This window comes from Schistocerca nitens, chromosome 9, assembly GCF_023898315.1.
Source record: "Schistocerca nitens isolate TAMUIC-IGC-003100 chromosome 9, iqSchNite1.1, whole genome shotgun sequence".
Lineage (NCBI taxonomy): Eukaryota > Metazoa > Arthropoda > Insecta > Orthoptera > Acrididae > Schistocerca > Schistocerca nitens.
This window is the reverse complement of record NC_064622.1, coordinates 260,519,278-260,541,294: the sequence shown is the minus strand read 5'-3', so window position 1 is coordinate 260,541,294 and position 22,017 is coordinate 260,519,278. Positions and strand designations below refer to the sequence as shown.

The 22,017-nt window shown below is 42.3% G+C and overlaps 1 long non-coding RNA gene across 1 annotated transcript in view; it reads left to right on the top strand.

The window, feature by feature from the left end:
• LOC126203668 (uncharacterized) overlaps positions 1 to 22,017 on the top strand; it is a 529,761-nt gene that overhangs the window by 200,445 nt on the left and 307,299 nt on the right. Inside the window, exon 2 of the long non-coding RNA XR_007540343.1 lies at positions 7,451 to 7,490. This is a non-coding gene — a long non-coding RNA (uncharacterized LOC126203668). The remainder of the gene's footprint in view (positions 1 to 7,450; positions 7,491 to 22,017) is intronic.

Here is a 22,017-nt window from a genome sequence, read left to right as displayed (position 1 = left end):
TCCACAGGACTACATCCAGCATCTCTACGATCGTCTCCATGGAGAATAGCAGCCTGCATTGCTGCGAAAGGTGGATATACACTGTACTAGTGCCGACATTGTGCATGCTCTGTTGCCTGTGTCTATGTGCCTGTGGTTCTGTCAGTGTGATCATGTGATGTATCTGACCCCAGGAATGTGTCAATAAAGTTTCCCCTTCCTGGAACAATGAATTCACGGTGTTCTTATTTCAATTTCCAGGAGTGTAATATCTTGTATAGACACCTTTTATTAACCCGACACGTTCCATATCACCAAGAAGTTTCGTATTCATGATCTATGGAAGAAGTACTAATCTAATCTAATCTAATCTTCGATGTGGTGCCTCTTGAAACACCAAACAAACACTTCAGCTCCTTTGGCTTCGGAAGCACACAACATACGAGCACCAACAATCTGTCCGCGTTCAAATTCACTTAGCTCCCACACTTAGCACTCACAACTATACAGGACACTATTTCGAACACGACTGACAGTTGTAACGTGTTGGGGCATCACACAGGTGCCGTTCATTATCAGATACAACACCCTGCAGGCTTGGCTAGCGACTGCATCTATGGTTGAGCATCCATTTCTCTCCGTGCTTCCGTATTTTTATGCAACCGCTGTAGCTGGGCCGTATGCAACACGCAAATTCTATGGCCCTTCAAAATGTGCCTTGAGGAAGTGAGCATAACATTGATGCTTGTAATTAACGACAGAATAATGAAAGAAGAAAACTGCACTCACATAAAGTTTTATGACGTTTCACTCACATTCACATTCTGTGAAACTGCGCATGCGACAAACACAACCATAACCGATTTCGGGTAACATCTACACACATGCGGCGCAAGCTGCCGTACGGTGTGTGGCGGAGAACGCCCTGTACCACTGCTTTTCGTTTCCTTTCCTGTTCCAATTCCAAATGAAGCGAGTGAGAAAAGAGTGTTTACGCATTTCACTATGCGCCCTGATTTCCCGTATCGTACCTTCATGGTGCTTACGCGCAATGTGTGTTGGAAGCAGTTGAATCGTTCTGCAGTCAGCTTCAGATGTCGGTTCTTTAAATTTTCTCAATAGTCTTCTTCGAAAAGAACGTCGCATTCCCTCCAGGAATTCCCATTGAAGTTCCCGAGGCACCACGGTAGTACTTGCATGATGTCCGAAACTACCGGCAAGAAATCTAACAGTCCCTCTCTGAAATACTTCCGTGTCGTCCTTTAATCTGATCTAGAGCGTATCCCAGACACTCGAGCAGTACTCATGAATAGATCGTACCAGCGACCTATACACGCTCTCCTCTACAGGTGAACCACACTTTCACAGAATGCTCCCAGTAAACCGAAGTCGCCCATTCGCCTTCCCTACCACATTCCTCACATGTTCGTTCCATTCCATATCGCTTTGCAACGTTATGCCGACTGACTCTGACTGTCATCCAACACACTACTCATGCTGTATCCGAATATTACATAAGGATTTGTTTCTCCTACTTTTACTTTAATCTACATTTAGAGCCATATTCAGATGATACTTCGTATGGACGCCACATGCCTCACTATATGTTTAGTCAGCGCGTTTTACTGCGCATGCGACAAACTTTTTATTCACCTAATGACCCTGTTACCAATATCATCTGAACATGGCCAATATTGGCCGAAATCGGCTTATTGTGCCATTGTGTCTGAAATAAAATGTAGTTCATGTCAGTCATTGATCTCTCTTGGCGGAATATCTTTTTTCCGCATTAGGTCCAGGTGATAATCTGAGCAGCCCCCTTAGATTGTTTGCAGATGACGCTGTAATTTACCGTCTAGTAAAATCATCAGACAATCAATTCCAATTACGAAATGATCTAGAGAGAATTTCTGTATGGTGCGGAAAGTGGCAATTGGCACTAAACAAAGAAAAGTGCGAGGTCATCCACATGTTACTAAAAGAAATCCGATAAATTTTGGGTATACGATAAATCGCACAAATCTAAGGGCTGTCAATTCGACTAAATACCTAGGAATTACAATTACGAGCAACTTAAATTGGAAAGAGCACATAGATAATATTGTGGGGAAGGCGAAACAAAGACTGCGCTTTGTTGGCAGAACACTTCGAAGATGCGACAGACCCACTAAAGAGACAGCGTACATTACACTTGTCCGTCCTCTGCTGGAATATTGCTGCTCGGTGTGGGATCCTTACCAGGTAGGGTTGATGAAGGATATCGAATAAGTGCAAAGAAGGGCATCTCGTTTCGTGTTATCGCACAATAGGGCTGATAGTGTCAATGATATGACACGCGGGCGGTTTTCTTTGCGGTGAGATCTGTTTACGAAATTTCAATCACCAACTTTCTCTTCCGAAGGCGAAAATATTTTGTTGACACCCACCTACGTAGGGAGAGCTCGAACGGAAAGATTTAGCTGTTCCTTTTTCCCACGCGCCATTCGAGAGCGGAATGGTAGAGAAGTAGTATGAAAATTGTTCGATGAACCCTCTGCCAGGCACTTAAGTGTAAATTGCAGAGTAACCTTGTAGATGTAAGTTTATCACTTGTCTTGTATTCCTGACTGAATATTTATATCGTATGTGGACACTGTAATTGCGCGATTGTACTAAATATATTAGTAACGTTTGATACATGACCGTTTTTTGGAGTAGGTGGATCTTACCGGAAGAAAATAGCTGAGAATAAGAAATTTCACAGTTTTGGTCACTCCAGCGGAGCAACGTGTTTTTTTTCCAGTAAATGATAATCGGTCCGAAGAGGCTTACGTAGATTAGTTTATCTCTGAAGAGTCGGAAGGTCAGAGTTCAGTTTCTGCCCAACATAAATTTGAAACACCGTAAACAGGTGCGGAATACAGAGAGGCGTTTTCGCTGCTTTCAAGTTCCTGCCCCTGTTCATTCTGCTCGCATCATCCAGGTATGGTCTTACGAGCACGAGGATCAATTGTCTCATCTCCCCTGGCCAACACAGTCACCAAATTGTAGTATTAATTAGCCTTCATGGTCTACTTTGAAGAGAAAGGTAACCTTCATTGTGGTGACGAAGGCATCGCTCCGGTGTACAATGTTACGCAGCCGGCACTATATTGCCTCTGATTTAGTGAGTACTGTCTTGCTGACGATGCAGTAAAACATCGTAGCTCAATCTGGTTGTGGTCGTACCAGCGATCGATGCAGAATGTGCGCTCTGCAGAGTACGATCCAAGCCGTAGAGAATATGCATCGCTCGTAACCTCGGACAAAGATACCTGATGCAAGAATACCACGTCAGCCTTGAGTCGGATATTAGTGGCAGGCGTCCCACAGTCCAAGTTACAGATAGGCTCTACGGCCTCCCAACTTCCCGCTATCTTGAGAAGGGTGACTTTTGAAAAAATGGAAGAAGGAAGAGAGAAAATGTACTGTAAACTGCTCTAAACAATCACAAGTAGTGTGGAACATACAATTCAAAATGGGAAACTAGCAAACCCACTTATCTGTTCAGTTCTACGCCAACTGCAGCGTTCCAAAGCAAACAGCGCGCTATTTTAATGGGGTAACGTTTCATCCGGAGAGCTTACATGCGTATATTTTACACGACTGAATACTGTAACAGAGCAGCACCCATAGAAAAGCGTCTAGAGACTCGCAGCTATTGCCGCATGGGATTAGCCGAGCGATCTAAGGAGCTGCAGTCATAGACTGTGCGGCTGGTCCCGGCGGAGGTTCGAGTCCTCCCTCGGGCATGGGTGTGTGTGTTTGTCCTTAGGATAATTTAGGTTAAGTACTGTGTAAGCTTAGGGACTGTTGACCTTAGCAGTTAAGTCTCATAAGGTTTCACACACATTTGAACATTTTTGAACTCGAAGCTATTATCCAGGAGGAGCATTCTCTTGAAGCATTCAAACATTCTGGCTTCCATGTTGTACGTTTCAAGACGATAACGTCAGGAAAGAAGAATGTAATACAGAACTGCTGAAGGAAAAATGGGAGTGATTGAGAACGTTGTCAGCCTATACAAAATTTACCAACCCTCAACCCACACTGATCGAGATGTTGCACACGTGAAATGTTCTTGACTCACACGCTTGAAGGGCGGGGATTCAAATTCCCACATTGCTATCCCGATTTTCTTCATCAAGAGTTTCGCTACGACACTTATAAAACTAGGCGTAAGATCTAAGGAAAGACGGGTAATATGAAATGTGTGTAAGAACAAGAAGGAAAAATGAAAAAGGAAGGCGAAGTGCTCAGACTGAAGATGATATAAGACAGAAAAGCAGTCTTTCGGCCCTACTGCTCAATCTGTACATACAAGAATGAATGACAGAACTAAAAGAAAGGTTCAAGAGCGGAATTAAAATTCAGGGTGAAAGGATATCAAGGATAAGATTAGCTGTTGACACTAATATCGTCTTCAATGTTGAATGGAATGAACAGTCTAATGAATAAAGAATATGGATTGAGAGTAAACCGGAAAGACAAAGGTAATGAGAAGTTCTAGAAACGAGACTAGCCAGAAGCTTACCATCAACATTTGTGATCGCAAAATAGAACAAGTTAAGGAATTCTGTTATCTTGGAAGTAAAATAAAGTTTAGCGGACAAGCAAGGAGGACTAGGCACACTGGTATGGGCAGAAACAGCATTCCTGGCCATGGGACGTCTAACGGTTTCAAACATAGGCATTAATTTGAGGAAGAAATTTTTGAGAACATAAGTCCGGAACACAGCAGCATTGCATGGACAGAGGGAAAAAGCTGAGCAGAAGATAATCGAAATGCGTATGACATGGCGTAATACAAGGATGTTGAGAATTGTATGGCCTGATGAGATATGAAATGAGATTCTGTAGAATAGGAGAAGAAACAAACACGTGAAAAGGGGTAAAAAGAAAAAAGGACTGGACTGAAACGGTAGGAAAGTAGGTTGATGAGTCGAAAGGTGCTGGATCAAATAAACTGATAAAGTTGCAATCAGTTTATTTAACAGTAAGAGCAAACATTAAACCATCGAGCAGTTGTAGCGCTCTTAATGTTCCAGGCGGACACTTTATAAAAGCAATTTACACCCTACTAACTTTCCTGCTCTGGCATACACTCAGAACAGTAAGGGCAGAAGCAATAAAATACGAAAAACAATTGCAACTACTAGTCGCGTTAAAATGCACTAGAATAAAGAAAAATAGTAAGTAACTAAGCGCCTTGACGGCGACCAGTCTGATTAAATACAATTTTAAAACAGTTGTAATCAGTAGCTCAACTTAGTCGGCAACCGAAATAAGTAAATTTAAAAAATTGCATTTGGCAACTAGCTGTGACAGCATTTTGATTAAAGTACCAAACAAAGAATATCAGAATTTAACCATCCGCCTCAGGTGGCCCACTGCATTTCAGATGAGTTACCAGACTTAGAAAGCAGCTCTTGGACAGAAACCTTTAGGAAACTAGACCGTCCAACGGGGTGAATTTTAAATTCCTTACAATATCGAGGTCCACAAACGTTAAGAGGCTGCCTGAAGCACAGTCTTAACAATTTTAAATACTACTTCGGCAAGCATTCAAAATTAAACCTGAACTGAAAATACGTAGAGCAGCAAAATAAAGAAAACGTCAGAGAGCACTCACTAAACGGCCACCAACGTGAAAAGCCACAGGAATCAAAATGTAAACACCAATTAACGCCAGAGTGTTACAAAACAAGTCGAATTCCAAGTAATAATGAACGCGAGCAGTACTCCGGTCAGTACCACTATGCTCATGCAGTTTTATATACAATGTAAACAAAAATAAAGTTGATTACATACAGGCAGTGATCGCTGCAGGCATACTGACAAGGAACCCTTAGCCAAGTGTCAGGCAGATTTTTATAAAAAATTAAGGAATGTTACCATTCTTTGTTAAAAGCGTAGAGAACAATTTAGCAAGAAATAATCTGCTTGCTTATTAAAGGAACAAGTGTGTGACAAATACTCCCATACAGGTCGTGACCACACAATATTACCGCAAAATGTGGCTCGATAACCAGGATGCTGGAAATAGGAAAAACTCAGACTTCAGCCGCAATCGGGCATTGAAATAAATCCAATGGCGACAGGTGAAAATTTGTGCCGATCAGGGACTCACCCGAATTTCTCGCTTTACGTGAGCGGTCGCCTTAACCGTTTCGGCTATCTGAGCACGCTTTCCGTCCAACCCGAATTCCCACTTTGTCGCATACTGTACACGTAGCTTCCACTGTCCATTATCCTCACTGCTCGCAGCTTCACCTGATTCCCCTAAGAGTTCGGTCATAGTCTGCATACGTATTGAAGGTATCATTATTCGCCGTGAGGCGCTTATATTATTGGACATGTGTTGTCTGTTCTATGGGAGGAATTTTCCAAAACTCACCTTCCCAGCGCTGGATGGCTGTAAAGCAGAAGCTCACCGTGATCTCCACGTTGTTCATGGATGAAATTAAAACAGCCAAAAGCCCTCTGTTGATCAGGAAAGGCAGCGAATTGAAAGACTAACTCCAACCTGTGACTCGCCACTGTCTAATCGGGAAGCAGACAGCTACTTTCAACAGCGTGGCCACCTGGTTAATTGTCAACACGTCCATCTCGATACGCAAAGGGGGCCAAACTGTCGGAACTAGTCCCTCTACCGTTACATGGAATCTTCAGCAAAACGTCGCCCACATGTTGCTGTACTTAAGTGGACTCTCAACCAACCTCCTTGCCATAACTCACGAGAGAACTTTTCACCTCGCGAACCACTGCGTCGCTGCTTCCTAACTGGACGCCCGAGCAGCCAGGCAACGGGCCAAAGACGTTGTACTAGAGCGACAGTTATGGATTATGGCTCTCATACGGTTTAAGGATGCTAGGAGATGTGTTAATACATTATAGAAGAACTTCTGTGGAGAGTTAAAAATGTAGAGGAAGACAGAGACTGGAATAGGTCAGAGAAATGGAGACTTAGGGAGTAAGAGCTCCTCTGAAATGAAGTGGGCACAGTAGTAGAGGATGACGTGAAGGGCCGCATCAAACTAGCTAGAAGACTGAACACTCAATGAAAGTGCTCTTCAGCTGGATTGTGGGAAGTTTCCTCCAATAGGACGACGGTCTGTTTACATTACAGACACTATCATTCTTCTCGATATTCACTCTCTCTATCTCTCTTAGTGCAGCTGTGAGTCGTTAATGTTACCTCACCCGGTTATGATTTATTTCACAGCATAAAAGGTACGGATCAAGCGATCGATTTGCTTCTGTACTGAATTCTAACCATTCAAACTCTTTTTGCAGGTCTAACTTGTGATACGCCAACTCCCAAAACAACACAGTGTCTCTGAGTGTTCTCGTTAATTCCCACTGACAACAAGATGCGCATTTTGTGTCCAGGTGAGAGTACCTCATGTTTTCGGATATATATGTTGTTTCTAATAGGTCGTTCGTGTTGCAGGTAGCGAGTGAGCGGTTCTGGAACACTGAGACTCGACTCGGTGAGTACAATAACCTTTTCAATTAATTATTTCATATCCACGCAAGTCGAAAGGGCTGTCAGAGATACAAATGCTGCTCTTCGGTCTAATGAACTGTAAAAACATTTTTTTATTTTAAAATATTTGTGTATAACATTTACATGTTTTAGAAGTATTGAAATGACTGTTAGTAATGACTTTTCGAAATTATTATGTCTTTTTTCTAAATAATGCTGATGAAACAGGAATTATGGTAAAACAACCTTACACTGCACTCCCTCCCCTTTCCCTTCCAGGGATTAGATGTGGTATGTTCAGGATGCGAAACTGGCCCAGGAAATATTTCGTACACCTTAAGATAGGAAACCCAGATCATTTCATACACCCAGGGAGCAGACGATGTAAGCTGGGTTGCCTATCTTAAGGTGTATGAGATATTTTACATGTATTCATATTTTGCACACTCAGTATAAGCAAGGGTAGAGTTCATGAGTTTTCTGTCCTCAGAGCTCGTAAAAAAATTTGTGTGTACTACCTTAATGGGTAAAAGCGTTGCTGAGCCATGAGAATAAGTAAAACTACATCTCTGGTCTCAGACTGGATTTGTTTGTCCCGTGTTTAGCGCCGTGGGCAGTAGGAGTTGGTCGGCAGAGTCGCTGGCGAGCTGTCGTAATAAATATTGTATGAGCTGATTGTGGGACTTTGAAATGATTCTTTGTGAGCGATAAGAAAGTTTTCTGAAATCGATCCTGGTTGCTTGGAATCGTTCAAGGCTTAATTAAACTGCTGATAAATAGTCCATTAAAGGTAGCGGCTCATAATACTCTTTGAAGTTCGATCATAGAGGCTAAGTACCAATAAATAGTTATTATCAATCAGAACCGTCGTGAAGCCGGTTAAATTCAATTTCCCCATCTGTAGTGCAGCCTATCCAAGGGCAAGGGGGAAACATAAGACCTGCGAGAATGCGAAGAATGACAGTGTATCAGTTGGGATATTACGAGATGCAGTGGGGGTAGGGGGCAGCATTAAAGGAACAGACACAGTCTTACGTAGCGATAAGTAAAATGTAGCAAATGAGGCTAGGTGCAAATTGAGGCTAGCTGGGAAAGGAAGAAAATAGAGGAAGGGTTTCTGATGTAGGAAAAGTTGGAGATGGGATAGATCTGACACGAATGGCACTTGTCAGCGTAGATTTCGTGGCCTGCAATTGGGAGATGAGTTCAAGTGTAGGTGTTGCGGAGCAATGTGTGATCACTACTATAAATGTCAAACAAATAAAAGGAATTAATGAAGCAGTACGTGTTGTACGCACGTCAACAGACAATATGGGTGAGGCGGAAAAAATACCTAGAGATAGAGAACAACATGTGGGGTAGATATGGAAAGCAAGGCGCAGTACTCACCATTCAGGGAGATAGAAGAAATAATTCACTGGTGTCCAATATTAAAGCAACAAACCGCTACTTCCCCGTCGTTTTGAGTCTAATACACAGTATAATCACACAAACCGTCAACAGACGTCTGTACGATCGTGTTCTGCACGGAAGATGGCACTCCGGTCAACGGACAACCATGCCAACGGTGAGGTCAGAACACCTAAAAAATAGGGTAGCGTTTGCCGGGTAGTTCCACGTCCACAATCGCTGTGTACACAGTCACAGACTGTGAATTGTGGCACGGAGAAGACGCCTACCAGACTATCTACACTGGAGGGCCATAGGAAGAATCGAAGCAGGACAGTCGCCAACTGATGTGGCCCAATAGCTTAATGTGAATAGTTCAGTTGTTTCTCGGATGTGACGACATTTTATAGAGACCGAAGCTGTGTCCCGAAGACCAGGCCAGGGCCAACTAAGTGTAACATCAGAAAGGGAAGGCCGTTCTTTGGCCGTAAGGACACGACGGTACCGCCTTAGGTACCGTCAACTTACATCTGAAAATTTGAAAATTTGTGATAAGTTCTTATGAGACCAAACTGCTGAGGTCATCGGTCCCTAAGCTTACGCTCTACTTAATCTAACTTAAACTAACTTACGCTAGGGACACCACACACACCCATGCCCGAGGGAGGACTTGAACCTCCGACGGGGGGAGTCGCGCGGACCAACTTACATCTGACCAGAGCATCCACTGGACGTGTTGTATCGAGGCAAATGGTGATGAGAAGGCTTCGATAGACTGGCATTTATCGTTGAAGACCTGCTGTAAATTTACCTCTGATGTGTCTTCACAGAAAGGGACGTCTAGAGTGGAGTTGTCAATGTGCCACCTGTTCGTTCGAACATTGGGCCAATGTTTCCGCAGATAAGTCCCAATATCGTCTGGAGAGTGATTTTCGACGGATTCACATCTGAAGGAATACGATTTCTGGACCCAAGCATCGTGGAAAGAGACCGATGTCGAGGAGGATCCCCAATGGTGTGGGCTGGGATTATGTTGACAGCTAGAACACCTCTTCGTGAAATTGTACAGGTGAGTCGGCTAAGCCGTCAGGTATTGTAACGAGATCTTCGGACCTGATGTGCGATTGTCACGAGGTGTTTGGGCCCAGACTTCGTACCGATCGATGGTAATGCTCGACCTCATAAGGCACACGTGGTTGATGTTTCCTTGAAAACGGAATATGGTGCAAGTATGGAGTGGCCTGCTTGCTCTCCCAGTTTGAATCCCATAGGGCACGTCTGGGACGCACAAGGGAGATATGTTTCACCACGACATCATTCACCAATCATGCTCTAAGACTCGCGAGCAGTTCTGTTGGAAGAATGGGCGTTATTGCTTCAACATGAGATCGATGACATCGATGCCCCAACGTTGTCAAGCCTGTATTGCTGCCAGAGGTGGTCACAACCCATTCTGAGCACATTAATCAGTTCTCAGCATTTGTGTCCAAATCCGTAAAGATGGATAGAAACAAAAACAATTTTTGTTTACCATTATGCATGTTGCTTACGTTCTGTATTCTTTACGTTGTTTCTACTTTACTATCAGATGTTTGTACTGTTTCGTGGCAAAATAAAAGCAACCTTGCAAAATTTCCAATTTTTGCTTTAATTTAGGACACCAGTAGATTTTCAAGAGAACTCTAATAAATGCGATTTCTTCTTCACTGTGCATGAAGTGTTTTAAAAGATTCATTCACGACAAACCGTGTAATAGTTGAATCTGATACACAATCATAGTATGTGTTGACAATAGAGACAATGCATTTCAGGTGACGTGTGCTTTCTTAACATGAGATAAATATCATTTATTTTTTTAAGTTTCTCTATTATTGTGCGATCGCAGGCTTCCGCGACCATTGTCATCTTCAATAAAACTTTTCCGAACATACCACCGAATCACAGTGTTGTTTGTGGACCTTTTCTCCAACAGAGACTGGATACGATTTTTCTCTACAAAACTTCATCGAAAGGTTCTGCAAAACACTTTGCGCTGGAACACTAACGAGATGAAAATTTCAAGACAAAGTGCTGTGCATCATTTGCTTCGTTAGAAGCTACTTGTTAATATAAACGATCTGTTCCCAGATTGAAGTACCGTTAGGCGAATAAAAGGCATTAGAGGCACAGAATACTAACTTTATACAGAGTTAAGAGCACTCCTTATGCAGAGCTGTAATATTTCGCTTGAAAACCCCAGATCCCATGTTTGCAAAAAAAAAAAAAAAAAAAAAAAAGGCGTTGACGCCTTGAGGCGACTGTAACGCACCAAATATAATTTTGTAACAATAAGGCGTCTGTTGTTTTTAAGTGACCTATTAGAGCAGTATGGAGTGTGCGCTCACAATTTTCATAATAGTCACAGGCCCCCGACGCGACTTCGTCGCTACGTAAGCGGTAGAGAATGCCTTATAATTTATTTAGTTCTTTTGGGAACCACTGAGCTTAAACCTGTTTTGTTTACATCCAGATGAACAGTAACAAATTCCTACCAAACAAGTAGCAGTATTAATTGTAAATATATCTGTATGATCTTAATGAATAGCCCATTTATTTTCCCCAAACCAATTTCGGTGATAGCACGCCATTATCAGTGGGTTTCCTTTCCTGCAATGAGACATGTTACATAGATTGCTAAATAGTGAAACATGTTATTTTTTAAAAGTTGTTTTGAACTGGTTTGTGTTAACGATCCATACAGGACTTTTTCGAAGAGTCATTCGTTTTCGCAAGACTATATCTTCAACATGAATGAGCATAGAAGCAGAGTGAATTTTAACTTCTATGACTGCAAAGTTCTTGTTTTCACAGATATCATCCGACTGTACAATGTAGCATCTTTTAAATCCTTGCAGACAAAACCTAGGGGTACATCAAACAACTACCTTTATAAACATTTACTTTTCACGAATATTCAACGTGTCCTCCACCGGGCGCACGACAAACATCCAGTCGATAGTCAAACTTGTCCTCTGCCTTTGCGAGCACGTCTGAAGCTAGTGCATCCGCTGCTGTTGCTATGCGGCGCGGCAGTACACCCAAGGTTATTGGAAGGGGAGGCACGTACACGAGTGCTTTCAGAAACTCCTGCCAAAGAAAGAAAATAACATGTCTGGAGATGCTAATACTGTAATGGGAGTTCCGCACGCCAGTTAAGGCGTAGGAAGTGCAGAGCAGTGCTTTCGACGAAAATCACGGCGCACAGTTGTAACTGAACTGAATAACACATGTTGGAATGGAAATTGTAAGACGACTTTTTACGTATGTAATCGCCTTGTCGACTCGACGGGCACTGGTTGATGAACAAGCCATATGCACCAGGGAGACCCTACCTGCAAACATCTGAACCGGAAACTTAGAAATGATACTAAGGTAAATTCTCAGTTTCGATGCGTATGTTAATATCCACCAGAAGTTTGTACGTTGATTCGTGTAGAATATACAGTCTTAAATAGGAAAGCATATCTAATTCAATTGCTCATCGGTGTAAATACACTGGACATCTTACATACCGCGAGACCACTACGGTCGCAGGTTCGAATCCTGCCTCGGGCATGGAGGTGTGTGATGTCCTTAGGTTAGTTAGGTTTAAGTAGTTCTAAGTTCTAGGGGACTGATGACCCCAGATGTTAAGTCCGATAGTGCTCAGAGCCATTTTTGAACGTCTTACATAACTGAGGTGGTGATGTGGATTTGAACCATCAGTTGCAGTTCCTACTTGTTGAATTAGATAAACATTGTTAAGACAGAGGTTCTGAAATGAATCTTCTGATACTTTGCCCCTGTTTTTCCGATCTTCGCAGCACAGAGTTTCATTACACTTTGGGAACAGTTTATTTAAAGGTTTGACTTTGACTGCAAAAATTGTTGCTATTCTCACTCAAATTCGTAGCACATATAGCACTCTTGTATATTTGGGTTCATATTAATTCTACTTGGTTGCTTGGTTGATTGATTTGGGGGGAAGGGACCAAACAGCGAGGTCATCGCTCCCATCGGGTGAGAGAAGGAAGTCGGCCGTGCTCTTTCAAAGGAACCATCCCAGCATTTGCCTGAAGTGATTTAGGGAAATCACGATCAGGATGGCCGTACCCGTGTTTGAACCGTCGTCCTTTCGAATGTGGGTCCAGTCGGCTAACCACTACACCACATCGCTCGGTAATTCTACTTGGTACCGCTTTAAAATTGAAAAGTTTGGAAGTTTTCTAACTTCTTTCTGCAACCTAATGCGCAAAGTCTTCGCTTTGTAAAATACCGCAAGTAAAAACTTGGAACTCAAAATATTCACACTTCGCTGGTTTCTACAATAACATTAATTTTAATCACAGTCCCAACAACTGGTTTAAATAAACTGAGTATTTGGGTGTAGCCCTTCAAATATCATCAATAAATGGCTGTATTAGGTATGTTTGTGACAGTACGAGGGATTGGTGCTGCCTACTTGAGAGGCACGCACAACAAGATTTGAAAAAAAAGTAGCATTTAGAAAAAAAAAACAATCAAGATATAAAACCTCAATTAGCCTTGCAATTTCATGACCACAATACATAGTAACCTCGACACACAATTATTTAAAAACACAAGGTAGCACCATTTATATAAATTGTTAAACACATTACAAAAATTTAAACTCTCACAATAGTCTGTTGGAAACACTGAAATGAAAAGAAATAGTCTTGTGATCGCAGATTTGAGACATCAACTACATTTCTTTCAAACTAAGATCAGTATTCAAAAGACACATGTAACGTTTAAAATTCAGGCTGACACTTACACAAAAACAACTTCATAACGTAACCACCAGAGGTGAGACAGAGCACTTACGTTTGTATTGGTGCCCACAAAGTGCACAATAGTAAAGACGATTGCCATAAAGACGGTAACTAATAATTACGATTATTCTTGAAAGAACCCATAGTATCAGCCACTCAATATGCCACACAAGATAACACAGACCTTCACTGTAAATTAATAATGAACAGGAAACGTTTCTACGAAAGACAGTCATCTTTTAAGTTCACAAAAGCTAAGGTTATCAAACTTCCATATACCAGTGCATCTTGGCACGCGAAAGATCCTTGAGGAGCCAAAACTCCATACACTTGAAAACCCAATAGACGACACACATCGGAATATTTTGCCGTAAAAGCTGGCCAGTAGTCCACTTTTTATATGAGAGTGATTCCCGGAATGTTTATCTTCTTGCGATAATCTGATAGACGGGGCATTGCTGAGGCAGTGTGTTATTTGGTTATTGTGTACTGCTACGCGGTACTTCTAGTCAGTATTTACGTCTCGTTTCTTCAGGAAAATGCCGAAATGGTTCCTCTGAAAGGCCACGGCCGATTTCCTTCCGCATCCTTCCCTAAACCGATGGGACCGATGACCTCGCTGTTTCATCCCCCTTCCCCCCAAATCAACCAACCAATCAACCACGTCTCGCTTGCTGTGTAACTGAAGCTTCTCTACTGGTTTCAAATCACTCTAAGTTATCGAGTGCTTAAAGTGTATTTTTACTAGAAGTGTGGTGAAAAGCAATATGGATTCCGAAGATTCGAGTACGTGTCATTATTTACAATTATTTTCATTCATATTATGTTCTACTTTGTAAAGTAATCATCCTTTTTGTTACATTTCAGATTCTTTCCCTGCATATTTTGTAATAGAGTGTGACAGAAAAATGGTTCCTCTACTGGGAAATTAAAAAAGTAACCGCTGAATACCGCAAATTGACTTTGTACGAGTGCTTTAAAATGATGAGTTGCCAGGTACAAAAAATGTCGTCTCTGAAATGAGTTCTGAAAGCATTTTGTTTTTATCCTACGTTCTCTAGGATATTATAAAAAGAAGTTCTGAAAAAGAGTTTGTAAAAAGATAAGACTTCACGGAAAATTATATATCATCAGATCCTACCTTCTCTGGTGAAGAAAAGAAAGATTTTAAACATTAACCGTCGTATACAAAGTCGCAATTAAAGAAACGATGGCTTTACAGAAGGTTTGAAGTACATTCTTATAAAATAACCATAATTGGATACAAAGTACCAGTAAAATTCCATGTTGCAAAACTCGAGTTGGAAGGTTACAAGAGTCGTTTGTAGAGTTAAGCGAATGCAGTAAAAGACCTAAGATACAGCTATTGAGAAACGATTTTGGAGCCAAAGAGTTAACGTACGCCAGTGAAATGAAGCTTCGAGAATATGAAAATGTTAAGGATTCTAAAGTGATTAAAGATGTTACTTCATCCCTTACACGAGGAACTGAATACAGACAAACATTACATCGGAGTCCTAGAGACTTCGAAGCAAAAAAAAACGAGTTTCACATATCCTTTTCAATCTTTGTAGAAGCATAGTTGACAAAAAAATGAAAGATAATCCGAATAACTGATAAGAAGGCCTATCCTTCAAAAGACTAAAGACTAGCGCTACCTCGTGACTGAATCCTATCAGGTGGCTGCCACATTTGCGGAGATTCAACTTCAAGCCTGGTTTAATCACGTATATGAGGTTAATATTATATTTGGAACAGGTTTTAAACCATCTTCCAAATGATGACATACACTCCTGGAAATGGAAAAAAGAACACATTGACACCGGTGTGTCAGACCCACCATACTTGCTCCGGACACTGCGAGAGGGCTGTACAAGCAATGATCACACGCACGGCACAGCGGACACACCAGGAACCGCGGTGTTGGCCGTCGAATGGCGCTAGCTGCGAAGCATTTGTGCACTGCCGCCGTCAGTGTCAGCCAGTTTGCCGTGGCGTACGGAGCTCCATCGCAGTCTTTAACACTGGTAGCATGCCGCGACAGCGTGGACGTGAACCGTATGTGCAGCTGACGGACTTTGAGCGAGGGCGTATAGTGGGCATGCGGGAGGCCGGGTGGACGTACCGCCGAATTGCTCAACACGTGGGGCGTGAGGTCTCCACAGTACATCGATGTTGTCGCCAGTGGTCGGCGGAAGGTGCACGTGCCCGTCGACCTGGGACCGGACCGCAGCGACGCACGGATGCACGCCAAGACCGTAGGATCCTACGCAGTGCCGTAGGGGACCGCACCGCCACTTCCCAGCAAATTAGGGACACTGTTGCTCCTGGGGTATCGGCGAGGACCATTCGCAACCGTCTCCATGAAGCTGGGCTACGGTCCCGCACACCGTTAGGCCGTCTTCCGCTCACGCCCCAACATCGTGCAGCCCGCCTCCAGTGGTGTCGCGACAGGCGTGAATGGAGGGACGAATGGAGACGTGTCGTCTTCAGCGATGAGAGTCGCTTCTGCCTTGGTGCCAATGATGGTCGTATGCGTGTTTGGCGCCGTGCAGGTGAGCGCCACAATCAGGACTGCATACGACCGAGGCACACAGGGCCAACACCCGGCATCATGGTGTGGGGAGCGATCTCCTACACTGGCCGTACACCACTGGTGATCGTCGAGGGGACACTGAATAGTGCACGGTACATCCAAACCGTCATCGAACCCATCGTTCTACCATTCCTAGACCGGCAAGGGAACTTGCTGTTCCAACAGGACAATGCACGTCCGCATGTATCCCGTGCCACCCAACGTGCTCTAGAAGGTGTAAGTCAACTACCCTGGCCAGCAAGATCTCCGGATCGGTCCCCCATTGAGCATGTTTGGGACTGGATGAAGCGTCGTCTCACGCGGTCTGCACGTCCAGCACGAACGCTGGTCCAACTGAGGCGCCAGGTGGAAATGGCATGGCAAGCCGTTCCACAGGACTACATCCAGCATCTCTACGATCGTCTCCATGGGAGAATAGCAGCCTGCATTGCTGCGAAAGGTGGATATACACTGTACTAGTGCCGACATTGTGCATGCTCTGTTGCCTGTGTCTATGTGCCTGTGGTTCTGTCAGTGTGATCATGTGATGTATCTGACCCCAGGAATGTGTCAATAAAGTTTCCCCTTCCTGGGACAATGAATTCACGGTGTTCTTATTTCAATTTCCAGGAGTGTAGATGCGTTGGAACTTATCTGTAAATGGGGTTTGATGGTTCACAGAAAATCCAGCTTAACCAAGTATTTCAAATCAACCATGATTCTGATGCGGACATATTTCAATCTCTTTAGTGCCGTTCCAACTTATTAATCGCACGAATGAAGACCTATTCATCATCTCCTCTCTATTGCAGACCAATAAGAATTAGAGTCATAAATGAAACGGCTGAAGTTACTAATGAAGAAATTGGTTATGACAACAGGCAAACTGAAACATTGCATGAAACAAAAATGGCAAGAACAGAGGGTGAGTTATCCACAAAACACACTCAGATGATGGCTGTGGTAGATGCATAGGTCTGCATTGCAGCAACGGAGACAGCATCGACAGTGAGGTGTTACATTTGCAAGGCTCTCTCTCAAAAGACTTCAGTGATATTTCAAAAACCAAAGTAGTAAATATAGAAGCTCTTCAGTTCGGCCTGTCTATGTTCTGTCCTCGAATTAGATGTTTCGAATATTTGTTGCATCACGAAGTGACATTTTCGTTCAAAAGAAGAAAACAAACTTGTTCAAGAGAGGAAACAGGTCACAAAATAAAATATTATAAATCGACTGGGATTCATTGTAGATGTTCCCAAGCAAGGCTATGGAAATAACAATGACGGAAATACCAGCAGAAGATCTTTTGCAAAGATCAGCAGGAATAAAAATTGTAGATTTCCAACTCATCCATCGATTCAGCGTTAGTGGGGAAACTATTTCCAATTCACATAAGACAAACACAAACATTTGCTTATATTGTTGAAACAGTAAGACTGTATGTTGATTTATACCCATGGCATCCAATGTCTCAAACTGTACACAAGATGGAGTACGGTCCAATTATCATTGAACCCCCAGGCAGTTTATCAAAAGAAGCAGCCGAGGCCCGCGATAATCACTTTCCTCTGTACAGACAAACTTTTGCCATGATACTCTCACGAGAAGAATGCAGTCTGGACATAACAAACAGGCTGCTACTGACACCTGATTCATTAATAATAGGCATGATGCAACCTCCCCACTATATTGGTTTCTGTATTAAATTTGGCACAACTTTGCCTTCCACTCCATAAAAGTTTGCATATTACTAAACTATGTCCCCAAAAATTGTTACCCAACTTAAACTGGTATGCTAACCTTTGACTAAACAGAACCTAATATGAAGTGAACTGTAACTGACCTGAATGCAGATTGTCTTTATGTTAAATGCACAACGGAAGCAAACCAGTTATCTTGCCCTAACCAAAATTTCCATTCACCTCGAGTCGTGACAACATTGTTGCAGATTTTTGAAGTACAACAGCAAAAAGCAAGCAGCCAGCGGCTAAGCTAGATTTGTGTCTCTAAATAAATGTTCAAACTGCCGCGTGCGGTAATGAGTAATGATGAAGAGTGAGGTGGGGAGGGTAATTATGCGTATGAAATGATATTCCAAGACAATGATTTTAAAATTAATGTATTCAAGAAGATAGAGTAAAACTTCGCCTGACCTTCACACATAACACTTGTCTGAGCAACACTATTCTTAGCAAAATGAAAAAAAACTTAAAAATGGGATAATGTTAACAGAGAACTTCTATAAAAACCAAACAGCTTAATCAGTTGATATGTTAAAGCATGACTCACGGGAGTAAGGTGGTCTTTCTCTCAGCTCTGAGCAACTAACTAGCTGACAATAATCATTTTTAGCTGCAGACTTACCTCAAGCCTCTTCTCTTCAAAAAATAAATAAATAAAATAAAAATATGAAAAGAATAACGTTATTCACAGTTTGTTTCCCTTTCGCCTTCTAATCAATTGATCTTATTCATCCGTGCTGCCCTTCACAATCTATCTTTCTTCATATTGTTGTTGTTGTCGTCTTCAGTCCTGAGACTGGTTTGATGCACCTCTCCATGCTACCCTATCCTGTGCAAGTTTCTTCATCTCCCAGTACCCACTGCAACCTACATCCTTCTGAATCTGCTTAGTGTATTCATTTCTTGGTCCCCCTCTACGATTTTTACTCTCCACGCTGCCCTCCAATGCTAAATTTGTGATCCCTTGATGCCTCAGAACATGTCCTACCAACCGATCCCTTCTTCTCGTCAAGTTGTGCCACAAACTCCTCTTCTCCCCAATTCTATTCAATACCTCCTCATTAGTTATGTGATCTACCCATCTAATCTTCAGCATTCTTCTGTAGCACCACATTTCGAAAGCTTCTATTCTCTTCTTGTCCAAACTATTTATCGTCCATGTTTCACTTCCATACATGGCTACACTCCATACAAATACTTTCAGAAAAGACTTCCTGACACTTAAATCTATACTCGATGTTAACAAATTTCTCTTCTTCAGAAACGATTTCCTTGCCATTGCCAGTCTACATTTTAAATCCTCTCTACTTCGACCATCATCAGTTATTTTGCTCCCCAAGTAGCAACACTCCTTTACTACTTTAAGTGTCTCATTTCCTAATCTAATTCCCTCAGCATCACCCGACTTAATGCGACTACATTCCATTATCCTCGTTTTGCTTTTGTTGATGTTCATCATATATCCTCCTTTCAAGACACTGTCCATTCCGTTCAACTGCTCTTCCAAGTCCTTTGCTGTCTCTGACAGAATTACAATGTCATCGGCGAACCTCAAAGTTTTAATTTCTTCTCCATTGATTTTAATTCCTACTCCGAATTTTTGTTTCCTTTATTGCTTGCTCAATATACAGATAGAATAACATCGGGGAGAGGCTACAACTCTGTCTTACTCCCTTCCCAACCACTGCTTCCCTTTCATGCCCCTCGACTCTTATAACTGCCATCTGGTTTCTGTACAAATTGTAAATAGCCTTTCGCTACCTGTATTTTACCCCTGCCACCTTTAGAATTTGGGAGAGAGTATTCCAGTCAACATTGTCAAAAGCTTTGTCTAAGTCTACAAATGCTAGAAACGTAGGTTTGCTTTTCCTTAATCTTTCTTCTAAGATAAGTCTTAAGGTCAGTATTGCCTCACGTGTTCCAATATTTCTACGGAATCCAAACTGATCTTCCCCAAGGTCCGCTTCTACCAGTTTTTCCATTCGTCTGTAAAGAATTCGTGTTAGTATTGTGCAGCTGTGACTTATTAAACTGATAGTTCGGTAATTTTCACATCTGTCAACACCTGCTTTCTTTGGGATTGGAATTATTATATTCTTCTTGAAGTCTGAGGGTATTTCACCTTTCTCATACATCTTGCTCACCAGATGGTAGAGTTTTGTCAGGACTGGCTCTCCCAAGGCAGTCAGTAGTTCTAGTGGAATGTTGTCTACTCCCGGGGCCTTGTTTCGGCTCAGGTCCTTCAATGCTCAGTCAAACTCTTCACGCAGTATCGCATCTCCCATTTCATCTTCATTTACATGCTCTTCCATTTCTATAATATTGTCCTCAAGTACATCGCCCTTGTATAGACCCTCTATATACTCCTTCCATCTTTCTGCTTTCCCTTCTTTGGTTAGAACTGGGTTTCCATCTGAGCTCTTGATATACATACAAGTGGTTCTCTTTTCTCCAAAGGTCTCTTTAATTTTCCTGTAGGCGGTATCTATCTTACCCCTAGTGAGACAAGCCTCTACATCCTTACATTTGTCCTCTAGCCATCCCTGCTTAGCCATTTTTCACTTCCTGTCGATCTCATTTTTGAGACGTTTGTATTCCTTTTTGCCTGCTTCATTTACTGCATTTTAATATTTTCTCCTTTCATCAATTAAATTCAATATCTCTCCTGTTACCCAAAGATTTCTGCTAGCCCTCGTCTTTTTACCTACATGATCCTCTGCTGCCTTCACTACTTCATCCCTCAGAGCTACCCATTCTTCTTCTACTGTACTTCTTTCCCCCACTACTGTCAATTGTTCCCTTATGCTTTCCCTGAAACTCTGTACAACCTCTGGTTTAGTCAGCTTATCCAGGTCCCATCTCCTTAAATTCACACCTTTTTGCAGTTTCTTCAATTTTAATCTGCAGTTCATAACCAATAGATTGTGGTCAGAGTCCACATCTGCCCCTGGAAATGTCTTACAATTTAAAACCTGGTTCCTAAATCTCTGTCTTACCATTATATAACCTATCTGATACCGTTTAGTATCTCCGGGATTCTTCCATGTATACAACCTTCTTTTATGATTCTTGAACCATTTCTTCATATAATAGTTACAATCGCAAGTCAACACAGCACTACTAAATACGTTCATCACCTACATGACTTGAACTAACAATGTGTGAGACTGCGCAGAGGCAAAGACTGTGCCAAGACAAGAACAAAGATTGTTGAACAGTAACGTTACTTGCTCGCTCTCTGACGTGCTCAGCCATAACATATAAAAACCAAAATGACATAACTACTTTACAATGAGACATAAGCCAAAGAATACCAGCAATCCTTTGTGAATACAGTGGTTATGTTTATTGCTCTCAAGCGAAGGATTGATTAGATAGGTCCCTGAAGCTGAAAATGATGATGAAGAGTGCCCAATAGAAACAGACTGCTTAGATAAACAAGTCTGAATAATACATAGTATTGTAGTTAAGAAATAAAGAATCGAATAGAAATACCATAATTGCGTTTCATTTCATGGTATAAAGTTTGTAAACACTTTATTAATCTACAAATATGTTCTGTACGGTCTCACAGTACAGAAGATACCAAACGCTAACTTTGGTCACCATTTTGCATGAAATACCCCTGCTGGTGACTCCTCAGTACCATATGTCGGCTGGTAAATCCGACGTCAACAACTTTCCGGCGAAGCGCGAAGGCCGCACCGAGGCCGTTCGGCGGCTCGCACACGTGACAGAATCGAGCCGTAACACTGTTAACAAAAAAATTGTTCAAATGGCTCTGAGCACTATGCGACTTAACTTCTGAGGTCATCAGTCGCCTAGAACTTAAAACTATTTAAACCTAACTAACCTAAGGACATCACACACTTCCATGCCCGAGGCAGGATTCGAACCTGCGACCGTAGCGGTCACGCGGTTCCAGACTGAAGCGCCTAGAACCGCACGGTCACGCCGGCTGTCCCACTGTTAACAACTCAAGTCCTTCCTCCCGTTTTCTTTCGTTCTCTCGAA